Here is a 19572-nt window from a genome sequence, read left to right as displayed (position 1 = left end):
TGAACTCTGTGCCTTGGACTAGCATGGCATTTTGTGCACTCATGCCAGAAAGAAATGTTCTAAACACAGAGTCAAAGTTGCAAAGAAACAAAGGGGGTGACTGTGGACAGGGAGGCGGGGTAGCCTTGCAGAAGTACTTTAAGGCATTCCTGTGTAACCATTAAAAAGTAATTTATATGGCTATATAAAATCCAATCTTAAAAAATATTTAGAAATTTTGGGCCGGGCGCGGTGGCTCAAGTCTGTAATCCCAGCACTTTGGGAGGCCGAGGCGGGTGGATCACGAGGTCAAGAGATCGAGACCATCCTGGTCAACATGGTGAAACCCCGTCTCTACTAAAAATTACAAAAAAATTAGCTGGGCACGGTGGCACGCGCCTGTAATCCCAGCTACTTGGGAGGCTGAGGCAGGAGAATTGCCTGAACCCAGGGGGCAGAGGTTGCGGTGAGCCGAGGTCGCGCCATCGCACTCCAGCCTGGGTAACAAGAGCGAAACTCCGTCTCAAAAAAAAAAAATTTAGAAATTTTAAGACAACCATTTAAAAAAAAACATTTAAAAAAAGATTTTCGGCTGGGTGTGGAGGCTCAGGTCTGTAATCCCAGCACTTGGGAAGGCCGAGGCAGGTGGATCACTTGAGGTTAAGAGTTTGAAACCAGCCTGACCAATATGATGAAATACTGTCTCTACTAAAATTACACAAATTGGCTGGGTGCAACAGCTCACACCTGTAATCCCTGCACTTTGAGACGCTGAGGCTGGTATATCACAAGGGAGTTTAAGACTAGCCTGGCCAAACGGTGACACCCTGTCTCTACTGAAAATACAGAAAAAATAGCTGGGCGTGGTGGTGCACGCCTGTAATTCCCAGCTACTCAGGAGGCTGAGGTAAGAGAATTGCTTGAATCTGGGAGGTGGAGGTTGCAGTGAGCCGAGATCGCTCCATTGCACTCTAGCCTGGGCAACAGAGTGAGACTCTGTCTCAAAAAATACGTATATAAATATGCACAAAAATTAGCTGTAGCCGGCTGGGCACAATGGCTCACGCCTGAAATCCTAGCACTTTGGGAGACCGAGGTGGGTGGATCACCTGAGGTCAGGAGTTCAAGACCAGCCTGGCCATTATGGTGAAACCCCATCTTAAAAAAAAAAAAGAGAAAAAAAATTAGGTGTAGCTGAGCATGGTGGCATGTGCCTGTAATCCCAGCTACTTAAGAGACTGAGGCAGGAGACTTGCTTGAACCCAGGAGGCAGAGGTTGCAGTGAGCCAAGATCACGCCACCGCACTCCAGCCTGGGCACAGAGTGAGACTCTGTCTAAACAACAACAAAAAGAGCATTTTCCTTTTCTTGAGGTGAGTCCTCCTTTCAAACCTTTGTTTTAAAATTGTCAAAGTAACCCATGTTCACAGAAGAGTAAGAATTCATGTGCAAAAATGAAGAATCCTGTATGCACCCCATCCCTAGAATAATTGCTATTAGTGGTTTCTTGTGCTTCCAACAAGAAAAATGTTTTTCTTAATGGGAGAGGGCTTGCCTGGTAAGGGGCCCATGGGCCTTCTGGGGTTGGGGGTGTACAAGGTATGTTCACACCATGTCAACCTGTCAAGCAGTGTGTTTTTCTGTGTGTACATCAATGAAAAGGTGAAAAATGGGAGGCCAGAGGAGACGCCCAGTAATCTGAATCTAAGTATAAAGAAAAGGGCAGCAAATGACAGACGAGCAAGACATTCTGAATGTAACAGATTCTGGAAAGAATAATCTCTTAAGAGTTTACAACAGGAGTCGGAATGAGCCATCTTCCATACAGAAACGAGTTTGGAAAAGCACCCAGCAGAACTGCCATGAACGCCAAGGGAATGAGGGAAAGATCGCTGCGTTAACATTTTCCAGAAAGGAGTCCCTGTTGGCCTAAGGGAAAATGACCCTTATTTTATAAAATGAAACTACTTTCTTCAATAGTCATTTTCAAGATGGGCCCAATGTCAATACTCTGCTGGGCAAACCAATCCTATTTCAGGGATACAGTAAACAAAAAGAGAGAAATACCATTTGCTTTTTAATAATACTAACTACACAACAAAAAACAGCACTGAAAGTTGTTTTTTTGGAGACAAGGTCTGGCTCTATCACCCAGCGTGGAGTGCAGTGGCATGATCTAAACTCACTACAACCTCCACCTCCCCGGCTCGAGCCGTCCTCCCACCTCAGCTTCCCTAGTAGCTGGGACTACAGGTGCTGGGACCATCCATCAGGCCTGGCTAATTTCTGTATCTTTTGTAGAGACTGGGTTTTGCTATGTTGCCCAGGCTGCTCTCGAACTTGTGACCTCTAGTGATCCGCCCACCTTGGCCTCCCAAAGTGCTGAGCCACTGTGCCTGGCCAAGACTATTCCTAACATGGCTTGTTAAAGATTAGAAAATACCTTTCTTTTGTCTTTTTGTGGAAGCAAAGGGAACCAGGACTTTCTCAGACCCTTGTTTTACGTGTCTGTCCACAACCACCTCCTCTTCGCCGCAACTTTAAATCTGTGTTTAGAATGTTTATTTCTGGCTTCAATGCAAAAATACATACTATTCCAAGTGTATGGGGGTTTAAGAGTCCACTTTAGGGCAAAATGGAGAATAATTTCACTCATGACTTGAAGAGACATCGGAACATCTCTAAGCTGTTGCGCTCATAGCCAGTTCTCGAAATGGCTTCTCGGCATGTCTGGCCCCTTCTAGCCACTGGCCCCTGACTGAGACAGAGACGGGGAATCCCGTCTGAGTTGCTGACAAGGTGGGACTAGGGAGTGGCCTTTACTTGCTTCCTCTCTACCTGACCGTCTCAGCTTACAGCTGTGGCCATCTTGGGGTGACTAGCACCTCTCTGCCCACATCCGCAGTGAGGCACTCTGGCTCCGTTAAGCACCACTCGCTGTGGACAAGGACCCCAAACCACTTCCTGCAGAACCCCCTGGCTCCCCCAGTTCAGACCCCCTTCCTATCATTCCCACAAGCACTACACAAATGCCTTAGGGTTGGTAGCAGAACGTTAATCCTATGATATGTCCGGTTGGTTTTCAAACACAGGTCTCTCTTTAGGCAGCCGTGTAAAGTATGTGGGCTTCAGAAAAGCCCTGAACTGCCCTGCCAGCCTCCTATCAGAGATTACGCTAAAAAGAATGATATAGAGCCTGGCCAACCGGCTCACTCTTGTAACACCAACACTCAGGAGGCTGAGGTTGGAGGATGGCTTAAGGCCATCAGTTTGAGACCAGCCTGGGCAATATAGCTAGACCCCATCTCTAAACAAACAAACATACATACATACACACACACACACAACAAAAGAATGACATGTAGGGAAGGAGGCCTCACCCTGGATCATTCTTTGCACTTCAAGGCACTTATAACTATTTGCTGAATCAAATTTGGCATTTGAACTCAGCCAGAAAGAGACCCAGAACCTCGGCATCTTTCTGCAGATCAGCATTTTACTTGAAAGCACTTTACACAGACACAGGCAGAACCAGCTTCGACGCGCAGGGTCTACACCAGCTTTGGTTTCTGCAAACCGGAAAAGACGTGTGTGTAAAAGCTATGAGGGCCGGCTGGGTGCAGTGGCTCACACCTGTAACCCCAGAACTTAAGGAGGCTGAGGTGGCAGATCACTTGGGGTCAGGAATTCAAGACCAGCCTGGCTGACATGGCAAAACCCTGTCTCCACCAAAAATACAAAAACAATTAGCCGGCCCTGGTGGCATGTGCCTGTTGTCCCAGCTACTCAGGAGACTGAGGCAGGAGAATCACTTGAACTCAGGAGGCAGAGTTTGCAGTAAATGGAGAATGCACCACTGCATTCCAGCCTGGGTGACAGAGTGAGACCCTATTTAAAAAAAAAAGCTATGAGGGCTTTGTGGATTCCTTCGAGAAAGAGATGGATAGGGGAGATAATGGAGATGACACGGATGTGCAGGAGCCGCCGTTTAAGGAAACACAGTGTCTGACAAGCAGCCGGCTTTCTATTCAGGTGACAGTTGTCACCAAGCAAATGGGACCTCTGGGCTATTTCAGCAGTCATGTACTGCCCTAACTCAGAGGGCTGAAGACTCTTCGATGCATCTGCCGGCCCGTGGCTGCAACGTGACCACTCTAGATTCTGTGTCCGCCTGGTCCCACTGCCACTGCTAACAGGTACACCGCAGTCTCGTCACCAGCACCGTTAGCAACGACACGGCATGACCCCTCCTGGTCTCCTTTAGGGCGTACGTATCTTTTATCCCTCAAATCTCCTCACGCCCAGGAACTTTCTGCCATTCTAGTCAGAAGTGTGCCGTTGCTAAGCAACCCAGACAAGTCACATCTAAAGATACTCTCCACACTGTTCCAGAGTGGGCCTGGTCAAAAACAAACACTGACAGAGTCACGTCAAGTTACAACCGGGAGAGGCTAAAGATAGGACACACACAGAGCTTTCAAAAAGTTGTCTGTGTTTTATTCCGGCATGCTGACAGCAGCCCATTCCTTGACTTTGCTACTCGCAGTTTAAACTACTCGCAGACACACAGTAACCCAGTGTGTCTGCAGGCTCAGTGATATGTGGCTCCAGCAAACCACGGCCCAGCTACGCACGCCTCATTCTCCGAGGGCAGATCTACACACTAACGCAGGGGATCCTACAGGGAGGGAGGTGAAGACCGGCCTCACGTGCTGTGATGACCTGTCTGGATGCAAGGTTCTGGGACTTAGACTTCAGTCTCCCTCGAGTTCCTTCTGGTCTTTAATCTCATCTTTTCTGACTGAGCTTAAAAGAGGTCACTGATATGTGTGTACTGATTTGTTTTTGCTCCACATCCTTTTTCTTTTTCTTTTTTTTGCCAATCAGTTTGAGCTTATGAGGTTGCTCAGGTTAGCCTTGAACTGATGACCTTGCCTTCGCGAGCGCCATGACCTCCGGCGGGAGCCACTTTGGACCCCGCTCCACATCCTTTTTCATTCAATGATGTTAAAGAGACCCCCTTCCCTGCCTCCGAACATTGACCCCGTCTATCACAGTATGTCCACATCACAGTGCTACAGAGACTGCTGCATTTCTAGAGCCGACCTTTGGAGTCACATGACTTCATGGCTCACTCAGTTAAGCATTAACTAAGGGTTTTATGCCTTCAGTGCCCTGGTAAAAGGAAAACATCTGTGAACAGCAATGTTATCTCCAATTCTGACACCTCTGATTACCACTCCCGATACCAAAGTGAACTACTCTGTTGGGCTGTTAACCTTTTAAGACAAATGAGTGACACAAAAGTGTTCATTCAGCTCAAGCACTTGACAGAGGAAAACAGACCCACGAAATGGCCAATGTCCACATTTACTGCAGCGTACCCCTTGCCTGATGTCCAGGCCTTGGGTCCATTCTCCACCTGGGCAGATTTGCAGGTGATCGTCCAGAGAAGGCCCACAGCTTTCCCCCAGATTTTCCCAGCAAGTCAAACCACAGAAAGCTACAGATTCCCTCTACTGCCTGGGAAGTACCCAATCTGGAGGAGAAAGTCGTAGTTGGGGGTGTGGGGTCTGTATGGCAGGTCTATAAATGGCCAGAAACTTTAGAAATGAATTTGTCTTAACACCGAAAGCTGGGAGAGTAAGACTAGGGGAGACCTAGACGAAGCCCCTGGCTTTCATGCGTTCACAGAAGGCCAAACAAGTCGAAAGTAACTCCAATCGGCGCAACAAGTACCAAAACAGGCCAGGACCAGGCCAGGCGAAGGCGCAAATCGCTGACTCGACTGGAAAGGCCTGACCCTTCACTCGCGCGAGACCCCGCAGGTACTCCTGAGGACCACCCTCCAGCTGCAAATTGTCCCGACCACTCGTCTCGGGGTCGGGCACAGAGGCAACCCTCAGGCAGAAGGCCCGACTCCCACCCAGCACTGAGAGCCATGACCTCCCCACCCCCGTACCGGGCCAGCGCCCACTCCCCGCCGCCGCACCCGAAACCTGCTCCCGAGAGGGCTGCGCGCGGGCAGCGTGCGGTGCGGCCAGGCCTGCCTCGCGGGCGCACTCGTTCCCGGGAAGGCGCCAACCCCTCTAACCCCGGCGCGGCCTCCCCGCCCACCCCGCCTCTTCGGCGACCCAGCTACAGGTCCGAGCACCCGCGGCCGCCCCGCGTAGCCTCACCTCGTGGGGGAGCCGGCGGCCGCTGAGGGTGTCGTAGGGCTCAGCGCATCCTGGAGGCGCAGGGAGCCAGGAAGTGGGGCCGCGAGGAGGCCGCAACGAGTTATGTAACCGGCAGGGGCCGCAGCCGGGACGGAGGCGGCGGCCCGCGGCACTTCCGCCTCCCGCTCCCGGCCGGCGGCGCAGCCAGGAAGCCCATTGGCCGCCGCCCCCCTATGGCCCCGCCCCGCTGAGGCCGCCGCCGCCGCCATCTTGGGAGCGGGCAGGCCCAGTGCGAAGCCAGCCCGGGGATCTTGTCTGCAGGGCAATGGCGAGGGCCGGTGGAGAGGGCGGCTTTCTTCCGTGTCCCGCGCTCCGGGGTTTCGCCGAGACGTGGCCGGCCAGACCCCTAGGCTCTCTAGCCTAGCGTATGCGGACTCTGGTGGCGCAGCTTCCGGGCGGGAGTCCTGCGAGCGGCCCCCGCACAGACCCTGGCAGGCGCACCCAAAGCTCTTGAGGGCATGCAGTGCCAGGCCTGGCAGACAACTGAAAGCAGCGGCACGAGGCTGGCTCCCAGCCGACCACCCAGGCTAGCGGGCAGTACCACCCCACGACGGCACTGGCATCTGAGCTGATGGCGGGGTCCGATTCTGGCATAAAGGCAGTTTATGGCATTCCCTGCTTAAAGCGGGCAACTGTCCTCCCGTTGCAGGGGTTCTAAAATGCAAGATTTAACAGGGTCTTGCTCTGTCTTCCAGGCTGGAGTGCAGTGGCACAGTCTTGGCTCAGGCAACCTCGAACTCCTGGCCTTAAGCAATTCTCCCAAGAAGCTGAGATTACAGGTGTGAACCACCATGCCTGGCTAATTAAAAAAAATTTTTTTTGTACAGATGAGAATGTTATGTTGCCCAGGCTGGTCTTGAACCCCTGGTCTCAACTGAGCTGCCCACCTGGGCCTCCTAAAATGCTGGGATTACTGCCCTGAGCCGCCACACCCAGCCTGGACTCTATATTTCAATTCTGAGCTTTCCAGAATACAATTTGAAGAGAACTGGTTTTAAGATTGGAGTCTTCTCTGGGCTCAGTGGCTCAAGCCTGTTATCCCAGCACTTCGGGAGGCCGAGGCAGGTGGATCACCTGAGGTCAGGAGTTTGAAAGCAGCCTGGCCAACACGACGAAACCCGTCTCTACTAAAAATACAAAAAAGTAGCTGGGCCTGGAGTGTGCAGTGGCATTATCTCGGCTCACTCTAACCTCTGCCTCCTGGGTTCAAGCAGTTCTCTGCCTCAGCCTCCAAAGTAGCTCGAATTACACGCACTCGCCACCATGCCCAGCTAATTTTTGTATTTTTAGTAGACACAGGGTTTCACCACGTTGGCCAGACTGGTTTTGAATTCCTGACCTTGTGATCCACCTGCCTCAGCATCCCACAGTGCTGGGATTACGGGTGTGCGCCACCGTACACAGCCTCATTATTCTTTCAAATATTCAGGAGGTTTGAAATTTTCAAGATAAAAATGTGGGGTTAAAAAAAAATTACCTGCTCTGTACTTCCTCTCCCCTTTCCCACTGGCTAGAAGATGGATGCAGTGGTGCGCCCCATCAATAAAGAAAGGGAAAGCTTAGGTGCCTGCTGCTCAGTGTAGTCTGCCGTCCAGGAGCATGGGCACCAGTTGGGAGACTGCTGAAAACGCAGAGTCAGGCCTCAGCCAGACTGAGTCAGAATGGGCATTTAATTCAAAATGAACACTTAATTCAGAATCTGCATTCAACAAGACCCCCATTATGGGATTAACAAGCACAGTAGAGTCTGAAAAACACTCCCTAAGTAGCAACAGAGTAACAACATTCTATTGTTTCCAGGTATTTTTGTTTCCAGGGTTCTATGTATAGCACCATTAAGATGAACTGGCAAACAGAAGGGCATGTACACCCCTTCAAAGTAGGTGGCTCATGCCTGTAATCCCGGCACTTTGGCAGGCTGAGGCAGGCAGATCACCTGAGGTTAACAGCTCGAGACCAGCCTGGCCAACATGGTGAAATCCCATCTCTACTAAAAATGCAAAAAATAAAAATTAAAAAAATTAGCTGGGCATGGTGAAGCGTCCTGTAATCCCAGCTATTTTGGGGGGCTGAGACATGAGAATGGCTTGAATCTGGGAAGCTGAGGTTGCGACCAGCGAAGGTCGCACCACTGCACTCCAACCTGGGCAAAAGCGGGACACTCTGTCTCAAAAAAAGGAAGATAAATACTGTTAAAACACAAATGAGAAAATAGTAACTATTTCTTCACTGCTTGTATGTGAGGCATTGTGTTAAGCATGTTACAAAAGATCTCGTTTGTCTTCACAACAGTTCATTCGGTCAGGTGCCATGTGTTACTATAACACATCTTCAAGGTTATTTGTACACTAAAAAAACCCACCCTTTCTTTCTGTTTGTGGCATGGACTCTACTCCTTGTCCCAGGGTGTTCCCTAACGGTCTAACCCATTGCAGTCATCCCATTCTCCCTTGGCTCAGTGATGAGTTCAGAAGACCTGCCTAAGCAAGTGCAACAGAGGGGCATCTGCTGGTTCCAGGGCTTGGTTCAGGGCTGGGTGGGTCCCCAGCACCCTCAGGACTCAGGACCTCACGTCTTTGCTCTCCTGGTTCCTCCGTCTCTTTGCTACGTTTGAGTGTTTCTTCCACTTGATCTGACAGGCTGCTAAGTTTGTGCTGACCATTCTCTTCTTCAGTTCATCTACTAAACTTCTGAGTTTTCTTTTGAAAGCTTTTTGGTTCCAGAAGGTTTTGCTGTAACTGAACTTTCCGCTGAAGGTCTGTTTCACCAGAGCCTCCTATTTATGAGAGTTCTGTCTGCTCCTTCCCTCTCTGGCTCTAAGGTCTCTTCCAGCATATTATTGCTTTTCTCTTGCCTATCTACTCATGCCTCCTTTCACCCTCTGGTCATGGGTCCAGCACAGAGACACCTAAAGGTACTCCCAGTGGTGGGGAACCGGTAGGCTCCTGTAGTCTAGCCACATACCAAGCTGCCAGGCAGTGGCACTTGCCTGTATCCTCAATTCCTGTATCTCAGCTACACAACCCTCTTTCAGGCTTGGAGATAGGGAGGCAAGCAGGTTCCTCTGGCCCAGGCAGAGCAACAAGCTACCATCTACATAGTCAACTTCTGTCCTTCTTCTCTGAAGTCCTATGACTCTCCAAGGCCAATACTGCTCCTGAAATTAAGGAATATTCATTTTCACCCTAGGCCTCTTCCCCGCAATCCCCAGCTCTCATTTGCCCACAGAGGAACTAAGTTTACTATCCAACCCCAGGTGATTCCAACCACCACCTTCCCCCAACCAACACCCTGCCCTGGATTCCGGCAACCAATGGCCCTATTCAAACTGTATTTGGGAAAGGCAGGAGATGAACTGGGGCTGGGCTGGGAGGAGAGGAGGGACTGGGATCAGGTTTCCCCACCCACACCTAGACATTCAGGTCAAAAACAATATTGCAACTCAACATATGGTGCGCACATCTGCATGCGTTCTGATTAGTTCCTTAGGGAAAACTAGAATGTTGGTTACAATTATTATTATTAGGGCCGGGCGCGGTGGCTCACACCTGTAATCCCAACACTTTGGGAGTCGAGGTGGGTGGATCACGAGGTCAAGAGATCGAGACCATCCTGGTCAACAAGGTGAAACCCCGTCTCTACTAAAAATACAAAAAAAAAAAAAAAAAAATTAGCTGGGCATGGTGGCACACGCCTGTAATCCCAGCTACTCAGGAGGCTGAGGCAGGAGAATTGCCTGAACCCAGGAGGTGGAGGTTGCAGTGAGCCGAGATTGCGACATTGCACTCCAGCCTGGGTAACAAGAGCGAAACTCCGACTCAAAAGAAAAAATAAAATAAAATAAAAGAATAATAATTATTTTTTATTATTGGAGACAGAATCTCGCTCTATTGTCCAGGTTGGAGTGAGGTGGATCTTGACTCACTACTGACTGAGCCTCCTGGGTTCAAGCGACTCTCCTGCCCCAACCTCCTGAGTAGCTGGGACTACAGGTACATGCCACCATGCCCAGCTACCTTTTTGTATTTTTAGTACAGACAGGGTTTCAACATGTTGCCCAGGCTGGTCTTGAACTCCTGAGCTCAGGCAATCTGTCCGCCTCAGTCTCTCAAAGTGGTGGGATTACAGGCATGAGTAAAATTATTTTGAATTATCCACATTTAACTTTGGAAACAAATCCTAGATTGCCTGCCAGAAAGTTTTAGCAATTTATTCTCATACCAAGAGTGTGAAGACTCTACACCCACTACAGCAGGGCAAATGGCCCACAGCCTCACAAACATAAGGATTAGTCTTTTTCAAGTTTTTTGAGACAAGGTCTCATTCTGTCACCCGAGTTGGAGCTCAGTGGCACACTCACGGTTTATTGTAGCATCCACCTCCTGGTGTCAAGTGATCCTCCCACCTCAGCCTCCCCAGTAGCTGGGACTACAGGCACGTACCACTACACCTGGCTAATTTTTTATTTTTGTAGAGAGAGAGTCTCACTATGTTACCCAGGCTGGTCTTGAACTCCTGGTGCAAGTGTTCTGACCACCTCACCTCCCAAAGTGCTGAGATTACTAGTGTGATCCACTGTGCTCAGTCAAGTATTATGATTTTGAGACAGAGTCTCACTGTGTCACCCAGGCTGGAGTGCAATGGTGTGATTATGGCTCACTGAAGCCTCCCGGGTTCAAGTGATTCTCCTGCCTTAGCCTCCCGAGTAGCTGGGACTACAGGCATGCGCTACCACCACCATGCTCAGCTAGTTTTTGTATTTTTCATAGAGACAGGGTTTCACCATATGGTCAAGCCGGTCTTGATCTCCTGATCTCATGATCTGCCTGCCTTGGTCTCCTTAAGTGCTGCGATTACAAGCATGAGCCATTGCACCCAGCCTCTTTTCTTTTGTTTTTGTTTTTTTTTTGAGACAGGGTCTTGCTCTGAACCCTAGGCTGGAGTGCAGTGACACGATCTCAGCTCACTCCAACTTCTGCCTCCTGGGCTCAAGCGAGTCTCGTGCCTCAGCCTCCCGAGTAGCTGGGACTATAGGCGCCCACCACCATACCTGACTAATTCTTCGTATTTTTAGTAGAGACAGGTTTCACCATGTTGCCCAGGCTGGTCTTGAACTCCTGAGCTCAGGCAATCTGTCCACCTCAGCCTCCCAAAGTGGTGGGATTACAGGCATAAATAAAATGATTTTTAATTAACCACATTTAACTTTGGAAACAAACCCTAGATTGCCTGCCAGAAAGTTTTAGCAATTTATTCTCATACTAAGAGTGTGAAGACTCTACACCCACTACAGCAGGGCAAATGGCCCACAGCCTCACAAACATAGGGATTAGTCTTTTTCAAGTTTTTTTGAGACAAGGTCTCACTCTGTCACCCGAGTTGGAGTGCAGTGGCACACTCACGGTTTATTGTAGCATCCACCTCCTGGTGTCAAGTGATCCTCCCACCTCAGCCTCTCCAGAAGCTGGGACTACAGGCACGTGCCACCACACCTGGCTAATTTTTTACTTTTTGTAGAGACATACTCACTATGTTGTCCAGGCTGGTCTTGAACTCCTGGTGCAAGTGATCTGACCAAGTGCTGTGATTATTGACGTGAGCCACCATGCTCAGCCAAGTATTTTTTTTTTTTTTTTTTGAGACAGGGTTTTGCTCTGTCTCCCAGGCTGGAGTGCAGTGGCACAATCTCGGCTCACTGCAATTTCTGCCTCCTGGGCTCAAGTGATTCTCCTGCCTTAGCTTACTGAGTAGCTGGGACTGTAGGTGCCTGCCGCCATGCCTCATTAATTTTTGTATTTTTTTTTTTGTAGAGACAAGGTTTTGCCATGTTGCCCAGGCTGGTCTCCAACTCCTGAGCTCAGGTGATCTACCCACCTCAGCCTCCCAAGTGCTAGGATGACAGGTGTGAACCACATCTGGCCAGGTATTATTTACCTTTCTGCAGTCTAAGTGAAAAAGATCTCATTGTTTTAATGTACATTTCTCAGGAAGTCTGATCACCTTTTCCATTTTTGATCATTGATATTTCATCTTTAATAATGACTGCTACCAATGTACCTAACATTTTGGTTTTGGTTTAACTTGGGGTGTTTTCTGACACTAAACATTTTTATTTTCAGAAGTAACGCCTACCTAGGGTAAATTATTTTAAAAGGAAACACTGGTGAAAAATAAGTTTCCCTCCCTCCAACTCGGTACCCAAGTTCTCCAGGTAATTCATCTTACCATTTTGTGGTATCCATTCAGAGATATTATTTACATACACAGGAATTATATTTTCATAAATAAAAGGCAAGTGCAAGTGAAATGGAGGCTGAGCGTAGATAATAGATTCTTTTCATTTCTTCCTTTCTCAATCTGGGAACAAATGGTGACCAAGAAAATGTGTGATTACACACATCTTGCCTTTAGGAGGTGTGTGGTTATAAGACAATCTGATAAGCACTTCAACAGAGGTGTTCGTTGTACAAACAACAATGGAGCTTCTAGAATGGAACAGTGAATGCATTATTTACGAAGTGGCTGCTATATGCCGAACACTGAGTTATAATCCTTCCTGTATGTTTTAGTTTACTTCTAACTTACAATACTTGTACTGTATATTCTAATTTACAATGGCCCTGAAAGTTAAGTATTGTGGTCCTCATTTTACAGATGATGAAACAGCCACCCAAGGCTTCTAGACTATGCAGAATGAAGCTCCTCTCTCCAGTGGCCGCCCTGAGCACAGGACATGAAGAATGAAAGCCAGAAAACAGAAGAACAGACTGGTTCATCATTCAAACCTGTGCGCCTTTCCTTGGGTCACAATTTTCCTGACTCACGAAGAAATCCATGCATTTCCAAAAGCGGCCTCTCTAGGCAGACCCTGCAATCATTTTTCCCAGAGTCCCATAAAGAAATCATGAACAAGCCACTTCATGGCAAGCCCTGTAGCTTGCTGACCAGCCTCTGCTCTGCCTGAGAGGCCTGTAGACCACCCTGAGAGCACTCCTAGAAGGGCAGAAAGGCTCCGCGAGACTGGCACAAGGAACGGTGCATCATCCTAACTCATGGTTCTGAAGGGTTTATTAATATATGCATGAATCAAAACTCCTTCAGTCAGGAGCCAAATATTTTGCTTCCAAAGAAATTCTTCTTTGGTTCCTTTTTTATTTTTTTTGAGATGGTATATTAGTCTGTTTTCACACTGCTGATAAAGACATACCCAAGACTGGGCAGTTTATACAAGAAAAATGTTTAATGGACTTAAGAGTTCCACATGGCTGGGAATGCCTCACAATCATGGCGGAAGTTACAGGCACATCTCACATGGTGGCAGACAAAAGAGAGCTTATGAAGGGAAATCCCCTTTTTAAAACCATCAGATCTCGTGAGATTTACTCACTCACTAGAAGAGCACGGGAAAGACCTGCCCCCATGATTCAATTACCTTCCGCCAGGTCACTCCCACAACATATGGGAATTCAAGATGAGATGTGGGCGGGGACACAGCCAAACCACATCAAATGGAGTCTCGCTCTGTTGCGCAGGCTATAGAGCAGTGGTGCAATCTCAGCTCACTGCAACCTCCCATCTCCTGGATTCAAGCGATTCTTCTACCTAAGCCTCCTGAGTAGCTGGAACTACAGGTGTGTGCCACACCTCTGGCTAAATTTTTGTAGTTTTTAGTAAAGATAGAGCTTCAACATGTTGGCCAGGCTGGTCCTGACCTCCTGACCTCCTAACCTCAAGTAATCCACCCACCTCACTTCCTAAAGTGCTGGGATTACAGGAAATGAGCCACTGCGGCCCTTTGATTCTGTTTTTATGACTAGATAATGAAAATAAATTTTTAACAAAAGAAATTCTCCTTTGGTATAAAATGATACAAGTGTGTAAGATGGATCACCAAGGATGATACTGCTTCCTCTGATTAGAACCAAACCAGAGGTGGCAGAGGATGACCACGTGACCACATAGACCAATCTCAGAGGGTCACTGCAACACACTGGGAGAGTCTTGTTCTCCACTAACATAGCAGTGTGCCCTGAGACGGCTTACCAATCAGACTCACAGAAATTGACACTTAAAACAAATCTTGTTTACTTGTTTATAGTTTAGAGAGGCAGGCATACTTTATTATATACCTGTGTACCTAAGGTAAGAATATACTCATTTACCCTCATAGCAAGAAAGTGAAAGCATTTGTTTCACCAGATGCCTTCTATCATTCAGTACTAAAAATTAAGAAAATATTTAATACTTGACAGGTCAAAAATGGATTTCACTAAAGTCGGCTTCCTCTGACTATGAGCATTCACAGCAGGACACAGAGGGCTTTCACTCACTCCCTGGAGCTCTTCTCCCGACTCAGGCTGGCTCCACACTTCCTTCCTCCAGGTACGGCCTTTCTGTATGCTGCAGGGGAGAAAAACATAAGGCCATCACTCCTGGCTATCTCATCTCTACAACTCATAGGTCAGCGAGTGTCAGACAAACTCTGGATCTCAGAATCTCAATCTGATGGGCCCTTTGAGGGAAAAATTAACTATCTAAACATGTAGTTCTCTAGCCTACTAAGCAATCCATCTTTTTGCTGTTGTTGTTGAGACAAAGTTTTGCTCCATCATCCAAGCTGGAGTGCAGTGACACAAGGCTAACTCACAGCAGCCTCAAATTCCTGGACTCAAGTGATTCTCTTGCCTCAGCCTCTAGAGTAGCTGGAATTACAGGTGCGAACGACCACACCCAGCCTCCACTCCATCATTTCTTCTCTGTCGTCACTGTGTCTAACATTCTCTGTAGCTTTCATTCCCCTCCAGGAGTCTTGGGTTGCAGCTTCTGGTAACAATAATTATTCAGTTATCAGTAGGCCCAGAATCTTTCTCTGGAAGCACCTCTGGCCTCAGTGACTAAAAAAGAATTCTGCTGGAGTTTCACAAAAACTGGCAATGCCTGTTTTCGGTAATAGTGTTAACATGTTGAAGGTACATTTAGACCCCTGAGCCTTTTTCTGATTAAAAGACTCCTGTGAGTTTCAAGTCAAGGCTAAATGAAACTAAAAAGACTCCTATCCAGCTAGAAGTTGTGCTAATGTTAAAACTGTGTGAGCCTCTTGTTCTTGCAGGCATGAGTTGCAGCCGTTGTTCCCTTGAAGAGACTGGAGATTAGGAAACAACAGTTTTCTAACTGCTCAGTCAGGCACTCTGAACACCAGTAAGAAACCCTTTTGCTGAAGTTGGGAGAAATAATCTTGCTTACCTAGAAGCCTTTGGTGTAGGTAAGAAGGCTCTGTGTCAATTTCCGATCAGTATCAACTTTTCATGAGGGATACAGTAAAGGGCATAAGAACCAGAGCCATACTTATGTTTAAGTAATAGACCTTGAAAGACAGTACCATCTGGGAATGGGAAAAACACCAAACAAAGTGAGCAATTCATTCTGGAAATCATGTTAAAAATCCTAGGGACGATGCCCCATATACTTTGAAGTGATTACACATAGCATGCCTGCATCAAACCATTTCATGTAAGCCGGTGCAGGGGCTCACGCCTGTAATCCTAGCACTTTGGGAGGCCGAGTTGGGTAGATCACCTGAGGTCAGGAGTTTGAGATCAGCCTGGTCAACATGGCAAAACCCTGTAACTACTAAAAATACTAAATTAGCTGGAGATGGTGGCACATACCTGTAATCCCAGCTACTCGGGAGGCTGAGGCAGGAGAATCACTTTAACCCAGGAGGTGGAGGTTGCAGTAAGCGGAGTTCACACCACTGCAATCCAACCTGCGTGATGGGGGTGAGACTCCATCTCAAAAAAAAAAACCAAAACATTTCATGTATTATATAAATATATACACCTATTATATACCCATAAAAATTAAAAATGTAACAGTAACATATTAATGAATAGTCTTCAAAAACAACTTTATTATATTTGTTTCATCACCAATTATACTCCCCGAAACATATTGAGTATCTTTCCATTTCAATATAGACCCACATCACCATAAAAAAAAAAATCACTAGGGAAAAGATACAGACTTAAAAGTAGGGGCTAGGCACAGTGCCTCGTGCCTGTAATCCCAGCATTTTGGGAGGCCAAGGCAGGTAGATCATGATGTCAGGAGTTCAAGACCAGTCTGGCCAATATGGCGAAACCCCGTCTCTACTAAAAATACAAAAATTAGCCAGGCATGGTGGCCAGTGCCTGTAGTCCCAGCTACTCAGGATGCTGAGGCAGAATAGTTGCTTGAACTCGAGAGGTAAAGGTTGGAGTGAGCTGAGATTGCACCACTGTACTCCAGCCTGAGTCACAGAGCAGACTCCATCTCAAAAAAAAAAAAAAAAAAGAAAAAAGAAAAATGAGGCTGGATGTGGTGGTTCAGGCCTGTAATCCCAGCACTCTGGGAGGCCGAGGTGGGTGGATCACTGGGGCCAGGAGTTTGAGACCAGCCTGGTCAACATGGTGAAACTGCATCTCTACTAAAAATACAAAAACGAATTGGGTGGGGGAGTGTGTGCCTGTCATCCCAGCTAGTCTTGTGGCCGAGGCACAAAAATCACTTGAACCCAGGAGGTAGAAGTTGCAGTGAATGGAAATCACACACTGCACACTCCAGCCTAGAAAACCGAGTGAGACTCTATCTCAAAAAATAAATAAATAAAGAAGAGTAAATAGAGGTGATCTTTGGGTGACAGAAATGTGGTGCCATTTTCCCCCTGTATTTTCTAACTTTCTAAAATGTATATATACTGCTTTTGTAATAATGTTATTTTTAATATTTTAAAACAGATAATTTTCAGAGAAAGCAGATGCTTGGTTACAGAAATAATTTCAATACGAACAGGTTGTAATTGTTATTACTAGTATCATGTTAAAAACAGACGTGGAAAAACTTGCAAAAAGTTGTGGACGGATTTTTAAATTTTAATGATTAAAATATGTTACTTGAACATATAATGGCTATACAGTCCAGCATTTGTGATTAGGGATATAATGCAGCCTACTTTTTCAATCTTGGCCTTTCTCGGACTTTGTATGTCATCTCTTTTTACTTTGAGGAAGATAAAGCTTTCAAGCTTCCTCCTCCTTGCTCTCCCTGTTTACAGTTTTGATAGCTCTTAGGGAAGATAGTCTAGGGGAAGATTGTTTCCTCTCCCATTTCAGGCATCTCTCTCTCTGGTAATCCACTGAGTTAATGCCACATGCTTCAGATCAAGGCATTGAAAATTGTGTTTATTTCTGACAACAGGGTTTAAAGAAGAGAGCCATGGGAGCCTCTTGTTCTTAGTGAAAGAGCCAAAACTCCAGATCATGGGAATCTCAGACTAAAATGAGATATTGCTGCTATAAGAATAAGCACAAACCAAGAAGGAAAAATGAGCACGTGATCACCACAGGGACTCAACAATGAACATTTCTTTGGTTCACATCTTCACTCACAGGCCATCAGCTCTTCCTCAACATAGACACTTTGGCCTGGTCTAGCCTGTCGGGAAGTTTGTTCCTACCATTCTTCCACCTGTCCTCGAAGCACCTTTCTCCTGGGACTGCCAGGTACCTCTTTTGTGACCCATCCCCACAAGGTCTAGCTCTTAATTCGCTGTCAAGAGATGTCATTTGTGGCAGACACTACCAGTTTCCTATCTGACTTATTTTCTACTTCCTTTCCTTTCGATTTCTTTTCTGCAGGTACGTTATGGAGGTTGGGTCCTTCTCTGAGTGTCAGGGGCTGATGCATTATGGGCTCCAAACAATTGTAATATTTATTTCTTTTTTCTTTTTTTGAGATGGAGTCTCGCTCTGTTGCCAGGCTGGAGTGCAGTGGTACAGTTTTGGCTCATTGTAACCTCCAAATCTCAGGTTCACGTGATTCCCCTGCCTCAGCCTCCCAAGTAGCTGAGACTACAGGCGTATGCCACCACACCTGGCTAATTTTTTTGTATTTTTAGTAGACACAGCCAGGATGGGTCTCGATCTCCTGAACTTGTGATCCACTGGCCTCCGACTCCCAAAATGCTGTAAAGGTGAGCCACCGTACCCAGCCATATTTATTCTTGATATTAACTAGTTTAGGATGGGTACATGGCATGACACACGTCTACATATTTTACCTGGATTCTATTATCAACTTTACCAATATGCTAAGGGTAGCAGAGGAGACACACTGGGACCCTGATGTTGTCACTGGGCCGTTGAATTAACCAACCTGTGATTGCTTTTTGAACATGATTTTGGTGGGTTTTCTGTTACTTGCAGCTGAAACTATCCTATCAGCTATTCCACCAAATCACACTACCTAAGTTGTCAACGCTCCTAATATCGTTTTAATAACCATATGACCATTCATTGAGAAAGCTTTTAGATACAGGAATGTGCCTAGCACCAGAATAAGGAAACACGTTGAGGCTCTTCAGGCTTGTCTATCAAGGTACGTATCATTTTCGTCTTTTTCTTTTCCCAAACACCTTTATAAACTGTCAACTTCTTTCACTTACATTATCTTGCAATCTTTGAAGTTACCCTCTTGAGTTAGCCCAGAGAGGCATTCTGAGCTGTTTGCAGATGAGGAAAGCAAAGCTGTAAACTGACCAGGATTACCAACCAGTCAGTGGCAGAGCTTAGGAAGGAGCTCAATTTTCCAGTTCCAGAGAGCTCTAAACCAGGGCACTCCCTCCTCCTCCAACACACAGGAAATAATATCTGGCTCTAGGGCAGGCTGAATGTCAGGTATTTGGCGGCGAACAACGTCCCGCGACGCAAACCTAAGGCTCTATTCCCGCGTGGGGACCCCTGTGACTCGGAAGCTGACGCAGCTCGGTTAGGCTGCAGCAGCTACAATACACAATGCCTCTCGAACATTTTGCGTCCGAGCCTAGCAACGTGGCCCACAGCGATCTGAATGCTGTGAACGCAGAAAAAGACATCCCTTCATGTTCCACGGCCCCACCGTCCACCCAAGACACAACCCACAGCTCAGGCCCAGCCTAGGCCGGAACCACCGGCCTATTCATTCACCTCGCTCTGGCCACAACAAAATTTCAGGCCTACGAGACACTGTTGGCCGAACCCACATTTTGTTACCGATTCTCTTTCGAGATCCGGTGTCTCCCAGTCTTCTTTCTGTCCTTCTCGGAAACATTACGTCCCTCTGGGGTCACGCTAAGAATGTACTTCAACGGGTCAACAGGCCTGGAGCTCACGGGGGAGACCCCACCAGCGGAAGCGGAAATGCTTCCTTAGGGAAAAGAAGGAAAACTACCTCTCGCAGCGGTCCATTGGCTACGGGTCCTCGGTTGAGGTATTCCATTGGTCAACACAGAAGAAGGACTGGCCTGTCGGCAGAAGCCCGACCAATTAAAGGGAAGGATGACGGATAGGGTTGAGGGCGG

General features: G+C 47.4%; 1 protein-coding gene across 8 annotated transcripts in view; it reads right to left on the bottom strand.

The window, feature by feature from the left end:
• Nucleotides 1–19512, bottom strand: part of NAA60 (N-alpha-acetyltransferase 60, NatF catalytic subunit) — a 38576-nt gene extending 19064 nt beyond the window's left edge. Inside the window, exons 1-3 of one of the 8 annotated variants that reach the window (XM_078344538.1) lie at nucleotides 19255–19407; nucleotides 15866–15963; nucleotides 14528–14597 (exon numbers count right to left, since the gene is read on the bottom strand). The gene's annotated coding sequence lies outside the window, so the exon portion shown is untranslated. Of the gene's footprint in view, nucleotides 1–6158; nucleotides 6296–14527; nucleotides 14598–15865; nucleotides 15989–19254; nucleotides 19408–19442 lie in introns of those variants that run through there. The other 7 variants (XM_078344537.1, XM_078344539.1, XM_078344535.1 and 4 more) reach the window with 7 other exon arrangements.
• Between the last annotated feature and the right edge of the window lie 60 nt (nucleotides 19513–19572).

Source organism: Callithrix jacchus, chromosome 12 (assembly GCF_049354715.1).
Source record: "Callithrix jacchus isolate 240 chromosome 12, calJac240_pri, whole genome shotgun sequence".
In the NCBI taxonomy this organism is placed as follows: Eukaryota; Metazoa; Chordata; class Mammalia; order Primates; family Cebidae; genus Callithrix; species Callithrix jacchus.
The sequence above is the reverse complement of the archived record's forward strand: the minus strand, read 5'-3'. Positions and strand labels throughout refer to the sequence as shown.